Genomic DNA, 10,887 nt, shown 5'->3' with positions numbered 1-10,887 from the left:
GTTTTTACTGCCATGATAAAACACCATAACCAAAATGTAAGTTGGGGAGAAAAGAGTTAATCTGATTTACACTTCCGTACCACCATTCAGAAGCAAAGACAATCAGGACAGGAACTGAAACACAACAGGAATCTAGAAGTAGGAGCTGATACAGAAACCATGAAGGACTGCTAACTACTGGCTTGCTCATGGCTAACTCAGCCTTCTTTCTTATAAAAATGTTGTTGGGCTGTCCCTAATCAATCATTAATTTTAAAAAATTCCCTACAGGCTTGCCTATAACTGAAAATTATAAATTCATTTTTTTAAAATTGAGGGTCTTTCCTCTCAGATGACACTAGCTTGTGTAAAGTTCATATAAAATGATCCTGCACAATCACGGATAGCCAACATTCCCACTCTGAATTATAAGTTAAGGATGACATTTCAATTTTAGAATTATGGTTAAAGTATAATCAGTCCTAATTCATATTTGCAAAAGCAAACAAACAAACAAAGACAGTTACTAATAATTTGGAAATAATTGGCCATAGAAGTAACATTATTTAAACAATTTTAAAGCTACTTCTGGAAAAAATGCAGATTGACACAGAAGTACAAGTTACACATTGCTTCTCAAGTGTGAATTTTCAAGTAAATTGCAAATGTACAGATATCTAAGCCAGTGACTTATTGATGATGAACCCAAGGAGCAAATTTGTGAGAATGTGAGTCTTGGTGAATATATATGCAATTCTATATTTTGATTTAATTGGATTTTGAAAAACTGCTTAAACATTATCGGGCTTCTTATATATTCTATAGGTCAAATTCCTCAGGATGTTTATATAGAATTGGATATTTATGTTATGTTTTCAAATTTCTTTCTGAAACTAGCAATGTTTAGTAAATAGGTAAGCAGAAATATTTATGTTTCTCTCTATGTATCTATGCATCTGTCTAGTATCTGCTTATCTGTCTGTCTGCTTGCCTGCCTGTCTGTCTGTCTGTCTCTCTATATGTCTTTCTATCTATCTACATCATCATCAGCTATTATCTATCTCTCACTACCTCCCACTTTCTATCTTCCTCTACTCTCTCAGAAAGAAGCTTATATGCCTGTGCTTCTGTTCAAATTACTGATCAACACATTTAATGATGCATCTGACATTATTTTCACAGCATAGTTTTTATGTGATTACTTTGGATTGTGTTGACATCAGTGTAAACACTTAAAAACTGAAAATAAGTTCATCTAGTCTGTTAACTATTTTGTATACTTGACAGTTCTGATAAACAATCCTTGTCAGCCTTTTCTAAAGAGAGATAATATCCCATTTGTTGAAATTTTTTTGTCACTTTCTATTTCATTATCTGGACAGTACTGATGCAGATATCTAAAAATACAAAAAGAAATAAAATGTGACTTAACTATATTAAACTAATTCAAAGTTTAATTACTAGGGATTAATTCACACTAATATACTTTATACAAAAAGGCATTGGAAAACAATAAAGATAGAATATGAATAAGCAAGTAGATCAATTATAGATATTGATAAATAATAAACACATAATGTTATAGAGACATATATGTAGACAAAATCCATGAGGCTCATGTAAGATTATCTTACAAATGCAATTTCAGTGTATTTGTTTCTTTGTTTTGGGGGATTTTGTTTATATTTTTTATGTTGATGTTGATTACTTTTAACATCATGGTATAATAATAATCTTCATATATCTTATAATAAGGTATACATATATGTAGACAAAATCCATGAGGCTCATGTAAGATTATCTTACAAATGCAATTTCAGTGTATTTGTTTCTTTGTTTTGGGGGATTTTGTTTATATTTTTTATGTTGATGTTGATTACTTTTAACATCATGGTATAATAATAATCTTCATATATCTTATAATAAGATATACAGGTAATTATGAAATCTAGAATAGCAACCCTTCCAGCATTTTCTTTTCAACACAGGATTTCTTTGGTTATATGTGATCTTTTGTGATGTCCCTAAGAATTTTATGCTTCTTAATTTAGCCATGCTACAACTCTTTTGTGACTTTAGAATATAAACTAAGAAGACATACAAGTTAATACACACATGTGTGCCTTCTTTGTTATTTAATGTCAAACCTAAGTGTACTTTCTAAAGTGCTGAAGTAGACATTATCTTCTGTGTAGGAGAAAAAAAAAAGATGTTTCTTAGGATAAAATGAAAATGAAGAAGTAACTTGTCTAAACTAGAAGATAAAAACGTACATTTAGCCCAGGAGGATACCTCTCTAGAACAGTCCTGATTGGATCTACTAGGAGCAAATTGAGGAATCTTGAAAGATGGATGAGGCCGTAGCTAATGTCTCTGTAATTCCCCATATAAAATAATCTGTTTCCTAGTTATAAAGGACTGGTTATAAAAAAGTAAAGGATGTTAATGTGGGGAATTGTTGATATATTTTATTGTATTCTTTGCATTATGCTGCTTATAAACTATTTCATATTACAGTTTTCCAGTTAATGAACCTAACTTTGTGCTACATTTGGTGTAGAACACAGTATGAACAAGGGCAGAAATAGTAATCCAAATTATCAGACAGAATGAGAGAGAGAGAGAGAGAGAGAGAGAAAGAGAGAGAGAGAGAGAGAGAGAGAGAGAGAGAGAGAGAGAGAGAGAGAGAGAGAGAGAGAGAGAGAGGTGCAGAGAGAGGTGCAAAGAGATTGAGGGGGATGTTTTAAAATTTATATTGAAAATATTGGAGGATAGAGAGATTTTATTAGTCCAAGTGCATCAACACGTAAGATTCACCAAAGACTTTTTTTTCTCAGCCCAGACATTTATTTTTTCTTAAAGTATCATTTTATAATATGTTGTTTTAGAATATAATTCTAAGACAGCAAAACTACCGAAGCAGCAGAATATATTGTGCTTTAAATAGCTTTGTTATTCTGTAGACTGGTAGATCCTAACCGATATATGAGATCAGAAATCAAAGAGATACACTCATGCATCTTTTATCCCAATTTGTCACACAGCAGAGATAAGCAATAGCCACTCAACAAAACACGAGACATGGATGAAAGAGTGACATGATGCCAGTGTGAAGCAAAAATCCATGCAGAAGTATATTTCACATCCATTAAGGGCTGCGATGGTGGGGAGTTCTTGGGGAGAAATCGTTGTATTCATTTTCACATGAAAATACTCAGAATGATGCAAGGCTATTTCTTCACTCCTCCCACTGGGCATTTAAAAATTACCCTCTGTTGAAGATTCTAGTTTTTGTTCTCATTGATATTTTTGTAAAATTTAAAATAAAATATATAAGTAATATTTGTAATAATTTGAGCTACTAGATAACCCTTTACAAATATACAGTATGTATAATGTTTATTTTGTATTATTTTGCATTTATAGTAAGAATAAATTTTGTAACCATGGTAACTCCACTGCCAGGTAAGGTCACCCAAAGACTGCCCCACATGGTAATCTATTTCCTTTTACAGGCACCAAACCCAGACAATATTTTGAATGCCAAGAAGTACATGCTGACAGGAGCCTGTCTCCTGAGAGGCTTTTCCAGAGTCTGGTGAATATAGAGGCAAATGCTTGGAGTCAAAAATTAGACTGAGAACAACGCCCACAATGAAGAAATTAGAAGAAGGACTGAAGGAAATGAAGGGGTTTGCAACTCCATTGGAAAAACAACAATGTCAACCAACCACACCCCCCAAAGTTCCCTCAACTAAACCACCAACTAAAGAGAACAAACACATGGAAGGACCCATGGCTACAACCGCATATGAATCTGAGGAAGGTCTTATTGGTCATCAAAGGGAGGAGAGGCCTTTGGTCCTGTGAAAGCTTGATGCTCCAGTGTAGAGGAATGCCAGAGTGGGGGGCAGGAGGGAATGAGTGATGGGTGGGGGCGCATCCTCATAGAAGCAGGGGGAGAAGGGATGATATAGAAGATTTCTAGAGGGGAAACCGAGAAAGGGATGACATTTAAAGTATAAATTTAAAAATCTGATAGAAGAAAACAAAAGAATGTTTGGAATTTAAGATAGCAACAAGGTAAATGAATATATTTATATATAACATTAGATATATAAACTTTAGATATATTTAATAAATTAGCTCATTTTGAAAATAGCACATTTGTATTTATTAATAAAACACACATTTTATACTACCTATACCTATACATCAGCTATATTAAATGAAATCAAGTATATATCTTTATGGTTACTGTTGGAAGAATGGACTGAAAAGTGGACAGTTTAAACTAACATATAGTATTTGGTCATTCATGTTTACGTACTGGATGCATATTATTTACTTTTATATATCCATCATCTCATTTTTATTAATTATAATTATGAGTATGCAATGAAATGTTTGCTGAGGATAGTGTTCTGGGATATTTTTATTCACACTAGCATGAAATTTGGATAATTCATACTTGGTATAACAACATACATGCTAATAAGTCCCACTACTGAGTGCATTCATAATTGCTTCCAATTCATATATTGATTCAAATATAATTAAATTGAACCAAAATGTAAGTAAATTAGAATGCTTTCTATGGTTGTAGAATAAATAAAATGATAAGAATATTTTACTAGCTTTATGTAGCTAAATTTTATTAAAGGACTATATTAAAAATGTTCCCATTTTACAATCAATATCAGGGCTTAGTCAGTTTCATTTGATAAAAAATTAGTAAGAATTCAAAGAAAGAATCCCTCATATCCCCCGTTGCCTGAATACAGGATATAACCTTTTAATTACTTCTCCAGCATCATACTTGCCTGCTAAATCCCATGTTCCACACTATCATAATCGGACACTAACCTGTAAGGTCCTAACTTAATGCTTTCTTCTCTAACCTGCCTGGGTCATGATATGTTTTCAAGGAATATTTTGTCTTAAAACAGTAACTAAGAAAAAATAATAGTTAGCAGAGAATTGTGTATTGGGATGAGGATAGGTCTGACAGGGCTGCTTGAGGTAGAACGAAAACTTTGGGTCACTGGATGAGAAAAGTGTTTGGACAGGTTAAGGGGTGTTACATGCACCATCCTAGTAGGGTATGCTATAATCATCAAAGCTAGAAAGAACAAGCCATCTAAATACTCTGTCACTCTCAATGAAGTGACAAGAATGGTTGCACATTCTGTTCTGTTTTATGTTCCAAGTCTGTGAATTGCTTTGTATTTTGATATTATAGTGGGGTATAATTAAGAGACAATTTTGCATTGACCCACTACTCTTAAACATGAGGCATGCCCAGAAGAGTAGAGCAGCTCTATTGGAGAAGGGTAATTTACTTTCACTATACATGTTTTGACTGTAAATAATTCTTTGCCCCCATTGATACTTCATGCCTGTTTTCTGGTTTTGGTTTTAAAATATTATCTTGATTAGACTTGCATAAAATTTGGGCACAGTGTCACAATCTCCAAAAGTTCACATGTGCATCAGCCACTAATAGTTTAATATGTCATTATCTTGAAGTAATCCACTAACTCTGGATATTACAAATATTTCTATCTTTATTTTATAGATACCTGAATCTTAAGGGTAAGGTTTGATTAAGGAGTCCCACTTATGTCTGAGTGGACATTTTCCAGTAGTGAGTCTTGTCTTACCATCTAGTGCAAAAAGCTTTTTGGTTGAGGATTGATCAGTAAACTGGACTTTAGATGAAATTATATGTCACTAGGAGTCACTTTACTGTTATGTTCATTTAGTAGAATAATGGTAATAGGTTTTCAACTGTTTCTATTTTTTGGGATAGTTTGAAGAGTATGGGTATTAGGTCTTCTATGAAAGTCTGATAGAATTCTGCACCAAACGCATCTGGTCCTGAACATTTTTAATTGGGAGGCTTTTGATAATCACTTCTTTTTAAAGAGACTATGAGACAGTTTAGATAGTTTACCTGGTCCTGATTTAACATTGGTACCTGGTATTTGTCTAACAACTTGTCCATTTCCTCCAGATTTTCCAGTTTTGTTGAATATAAGCTCTGTAGTAGGATCTGATGATTTCTTGAACTTCCTCAGTTTCTGTTGTTATATCTCCCCTTTCCTGGAAAGATGTCATACAGACCCTCAGAGAACACAAATGCCAGGCCAGGTTACTATATCCAGCAAAATTCTCAATTACCACAGATGTAGAAACCAAGATATTCCAGGACAAAAACAAATTTACACAATATCTGTCCAAAAACCCAGCCCTACAAAGAATAATAGGCAGGAAACGCCAAGATAAGTAGGGAAACTATAACCTAGGAAAAACAAAAAAATAATCTCCTTGCAACAAACCCAAGAGAAGAAAAACACACAAACATAATACTACCTCCCAAAAAAAATCAGGAAAAAAACAATCATGTTTCCTTAATATATTTTTACATCAATGGACTCAATTCCCTAATAACAAAACATAGACTATCAGACTGGATACATAAACAGGATCCAGAATTTTGCTGCATACAGAAAACTCATCTTAGTGACATAGACAAACAGGACCTCAGAGGAAAAGGATGGCAAAAACCTTTCCAAGCAAATGTTCCCAAGAAACAAGGAAAACTTATAGTTCTGAATGCCTCCAAAAAGGAACTGTGGAGAGCATATCCTAGCTTCTTCTTCTTCTTCTTCTTCTTCTTCTTCTTCTTCTTCTTCTTCTTCTTCTTCTTCTTCTTCTTCTTCTTCTTCTTCTTCTTCTTCTTCTTCTTCTTCTTCTTCTTCTTCTTCTTCTTCTTCTTCTTCTTCTTCTTCTTCTTCTTCTTCTTCTTCTTCTTCTTCTTCTTCTTCTTCTTCTTCTTCTTCATCTTCTTCTTCTTCTTCTTCTTCTTCTTCTTCTTCTTCTTCTTCTTCTTCTTCTTCTTCTTCTTCTTCTTCTTCTTTCTTCTTCTTCTTCATCTTCTTCTTCTTCTTCTTCTTCTTCTTCTTCTTCTTCTTCTTCTTCTTCTTCTTCTTCTTCTTCTTCTTCTTCTTCTTCTTCTTCTTCTTCTTCTTCTTCTTCTTCTTTTTCTTCTTCTTCTTCATCTTCTTCTTCTTCTTCTTCTTCTTCATCTTCTCTTCTTCTTCTTCTTCTTCTTCTTCTTCTTCTTCTTCTTCTTCTTCTTCTTCTTCTTCTTCTTCTTCTTCTTCATCTTCTTCTTCTTCTTCTTCTTCTTCTTCTTCTTCTTCTTCTTCTTCTTCTTCTTCTTCTTCTTCTTCTTCTTCTTCAACTTCTTCTTCTTCTTCTTCTTCTTCTTCTTCTTCTTCTTCTTCTTCTTCTTCTTCTTCTTCTTCTTCTTCTTCTTCTTCTTCTTCTTCTTCCTCTTCTTCTTCCTCTTCTTCTTTCTCCTCCTCCTCCTCCTCCTCCTTCTTCTTGGTGGAAATTGCAAAGCTCTACACTAGACATCATGCATGACATACCGATTATTTTAAAGTTTTTTTGAGTCCTGTGCAATAATATAGTGATTGATCATCAGACAGAGGAGTTCTAATTGCATAGTACTCTCTTTGGTTTTTATTTGCTAGAAAAACAAGTGAAATAGAGTAATTTCTTAGAATTATTTACAAAGTGAATTTATAATGTTCATATTTTTAAAGTTATACAAAGCAATGAACTTATAAGAAAGGAGAAAGAAAAATTTCAAGAAAATTAATATACATATATATGAACGATTTTTAGAGAGTCAATTAAAGGTGACATTTAATAATAGATGGAATAGCGATTAATTTTACTAGACTGATATATGAAAATAGGTTCTCTGAGTGTTCTATAAATACAGACTTTAAAAATATTTAAAATATTCAACCTATAAATACTTTGTGATTTTTTTTTTGAGCATGATTGATTTTGCCAAATACAACGTCAATTCAAGATAAGTTGTTCTACCTTCACATGTTTGGCTTTTTCTGCCTCTCTTTAATATAATTAGAAGCTAGTTTGGATGAATTTGCATTCATCTGGAATAGACCCCAGATCATAGATCGAACATGTAATCAGTATATTGATTATTCAATCTTAATTTCTGCTCCTGATTTCCATAAACTCATCAAACACAATATTAGATTAAGCCAAAAGTACTATATTCATATTAATCATATAATGTTTACATCTAAATCTTTACAACAAGCCAATATTTAATTAAAAATACTTATTGGTGATATTATCTCCAATGGAGTTATAATTAAGCTAGAAAAAAATGTAGGGATCGAAATAAATTGCAGATTTCTTTGGTGATAATTAAACAACGGCCATAGAGAGAGACATCAGTCCCAAATAAGGCATTGCCTCTTCCAGATCCAAATCAATGTGACACAAATGGATAGAGGCTTTTAGATCAATGGTGAAGTCAGATAGATATAGTGTTAGTTCTTATGAGGATTTGTATATGCTTGAGCCAAGGAGTGGCATTATTAAGAGATGGTGCCTTGTTGGAGTAGGTGTGTCACTGTGGGTATGGGCTTTGATATTTTAGCCCTAGCTTCCTAGAAGTCAGTATTCTCTTAGCAGCCTTCAGGTGAAAACATAATACTCTAAGCTATGCTTGCACTGTGCCTACGTAGATTCTAACATACTCCCGCCTTGATAATAATGAACTGAACCTCTGAACCTGTAAGCCAGACCAATTTAAATGTTGTCTTTATAAGACGTGCCTTAGTCATGTTATCTATTCACAGCAGTAAGACCCTAAGATGGTAATTCTTCAGTAACTTAACAAAAAAAAAATGAATGAATTTGATTGTTCTTCCAAGAGTATATCTTCAGTCCACAGATTATTAATGCACTGCTGACATAATTAAGGATCATGTGATATTACAAATTTCCAAAATTTCTCACTGTAATAAGTGGATATTAGGAAACATTTCTGCTATCCTGCAGACAGCACTGGAATTAAAAAAAATAAGTGTAATAATTGAAATTTAAGGGATGTGCAACTTAAGAGCAAGTTCTAGTGTGATTTTTGTGTTTAATTAAAATTCTTATTAAAGATGTCTAATATGGTCTTGAAATTCAGATTATAGTAAATATAAAACATTCACTGCTAGGTAAGTATTAACCATTCTGAGCCTTACCACATCTTTGTTAGGATTTCCATTGCTGTGAAGAGACACAAATACCAAGTCAGCTCTTATAAAGGACATCATTTAATTAGGTCTGGCTTACAGTTTCAGAGTTTTAGTTTATTTCCATGACAGCAGAAAGCATGGAAGCGTCCAGGCAGACATGGGGCTGAAAGAGCCTGAAGCTCTACACCTTGATCCAAAAGAAGCCAAGAGAAGACTGGCATCCTCAGACAGCCAGGAGAAAGCTCTCTCACATAATGAGTGTAGCCTGAGAATAGGAGGAGACTTCCAAAGATCATCCCCACAGTAACATTAATCCTCCAAAAATGCCATGCCTCCTAACAGTACTATTCTCAATGGGTCAAATATTTGAACTACCACACCACATAAAGAACTTTTATAATCTTGATGGGCAGCAAGAATATAAAATATACCTGTCGTTTCCATATTTAAATAAAAGTTAGTGAAATTTTTGGGGTCACTTAAAATAATATCATAACATCTGCAAATGGTGATATTTTGACTTCTTTCTTTCCAATTTGAATCCCTTTCAGTTTCATTGTTATCTAATTGCTCTTCTATGACTTCTAGTACTATATTGAATAGGTATCCTTGTCTATTCCTTATTTTAGTGGGTTTGCTTTAAGTTTCTCTCAGTTTAGTTTGATTTTGGCTACAGTTTGGCTACAGTATACCGCTTTTACTGTGTTTAGGAATGGGCCATGAATTCCTGATATTTCCAAGACCTTTATCATGAAAGGGAGTTAATACTATCAAATATTTTCTTAGCATGTAATGAGAAGATCATGTGGCTTTTTTTCCCATTAAGTATGTTTGTACAATGAATTACTTTGATGAATTTCTGTATTTTGAACCATCCCTGCATTCTGGTACGAGTCCTCAGTCTTCTGTTACTCTATTAGCACTAGAGCTCCACTGGGGCTGCTCTCAGATACCCTGTTCTTGCTCTGTGCTTTGCTCTGTGTTACAGTAGTGAGAAAATTGCCCATTCTCCCACTCTCGTGATCAAGGGGTCAGCTTTCCCACCTGCCATGGATGTCCATGGACTAGTGAGAAGAAGAAGGCTGTCTCATAACAACCGCTAACCTCCATCAGGGTCAGCATTGCAGGTATGACTGCTATGTCATATGTAGATGTCAGAGAACACAAAGGTTATGTCTACGACCATGCCAGGTGTTATGAACTATGAATAACTGAATGACCAGTCACTTAACTTTCCCTGAAAAAAAGATTTTTATCAAATAAAATAGACATTGATTTTATTTTAGAATTAAATTTTCATTGACTGAAATTTAATTTGGTGACTATGATGAAATTTTATTCTTTTTTTCAGCCAAAACATGTTTAAAAATAGATGAGAGGAAGGTTGGTAGATTTGAGGAAGAACATTTTAATGCAACCTTGGTTTAGAGTGTATGATTCTGAAACCATTCCCACAATCATACAGGACCACGAAATTATGTGACTGCTCACTAGAAGCAAGTAAGTGGGTAAATAAATGTGCAACATATTAAAGAAACAGATCTCAGTTGAGTTTTCTCTGCTGGCCAGGACATATGTTTTTATCATTTCCCATAAACTTTTGTCACTAAACCAAGAATACAGTTTTTTACCCCAGAAATAATTTGTACTTATTACACTATATTATTGTATTTTCTATTTCTATTTGACTTACTGTATATGATTTGTCCTGGGATCTATAACATTCATCAAGGATTTTAGTTTCAGCTATCCAGAGCTGAACCCCACAGACCAGAGAAGATTTGTATTCCTCTGCCTTAGCTTGTTCTGGGATTTCTGGTCTCTA

At 33.7% G+C, this 10,887-nt stretch overlaps 1 long non-coding RNA gene across 1 annotated transcript in view; it reads left to right on the top strand.

The window, feature by feature from the left end:
* LOC308426375 overlaps positions 1-3,780 on the top strand; it is an 8,871-nt gene extending 5,091 nt beyond the window's left edge. Inside the window, exon 3 of the long non-coding RNA XR_013975201.1 lies at positions 3,495-3,780. This is a non-coding gene — a long non-coding RNA (uncharacterized lncRNA). The remainder of the gene's footprint in view (positions 1-3,494) is intronic.
* The last annotated feature ends 7,107 nt before the right edge of the window (positions 3,781-10,887 follow it).

Source organism: Micromys minutus (assembly GCF_963924665.1).
Source record: "Micromys minutus genome assembly, chromosome: 1".
Taxonomy (NCBI): Eukaryota; Metazoa; Chordata; class Mammalia; order Rodentia; family Muridae; genus Micromys; species Micromys minutus.
This window is presented reverse-complemented; position numbering and strand designations above follow the sequence as displayed.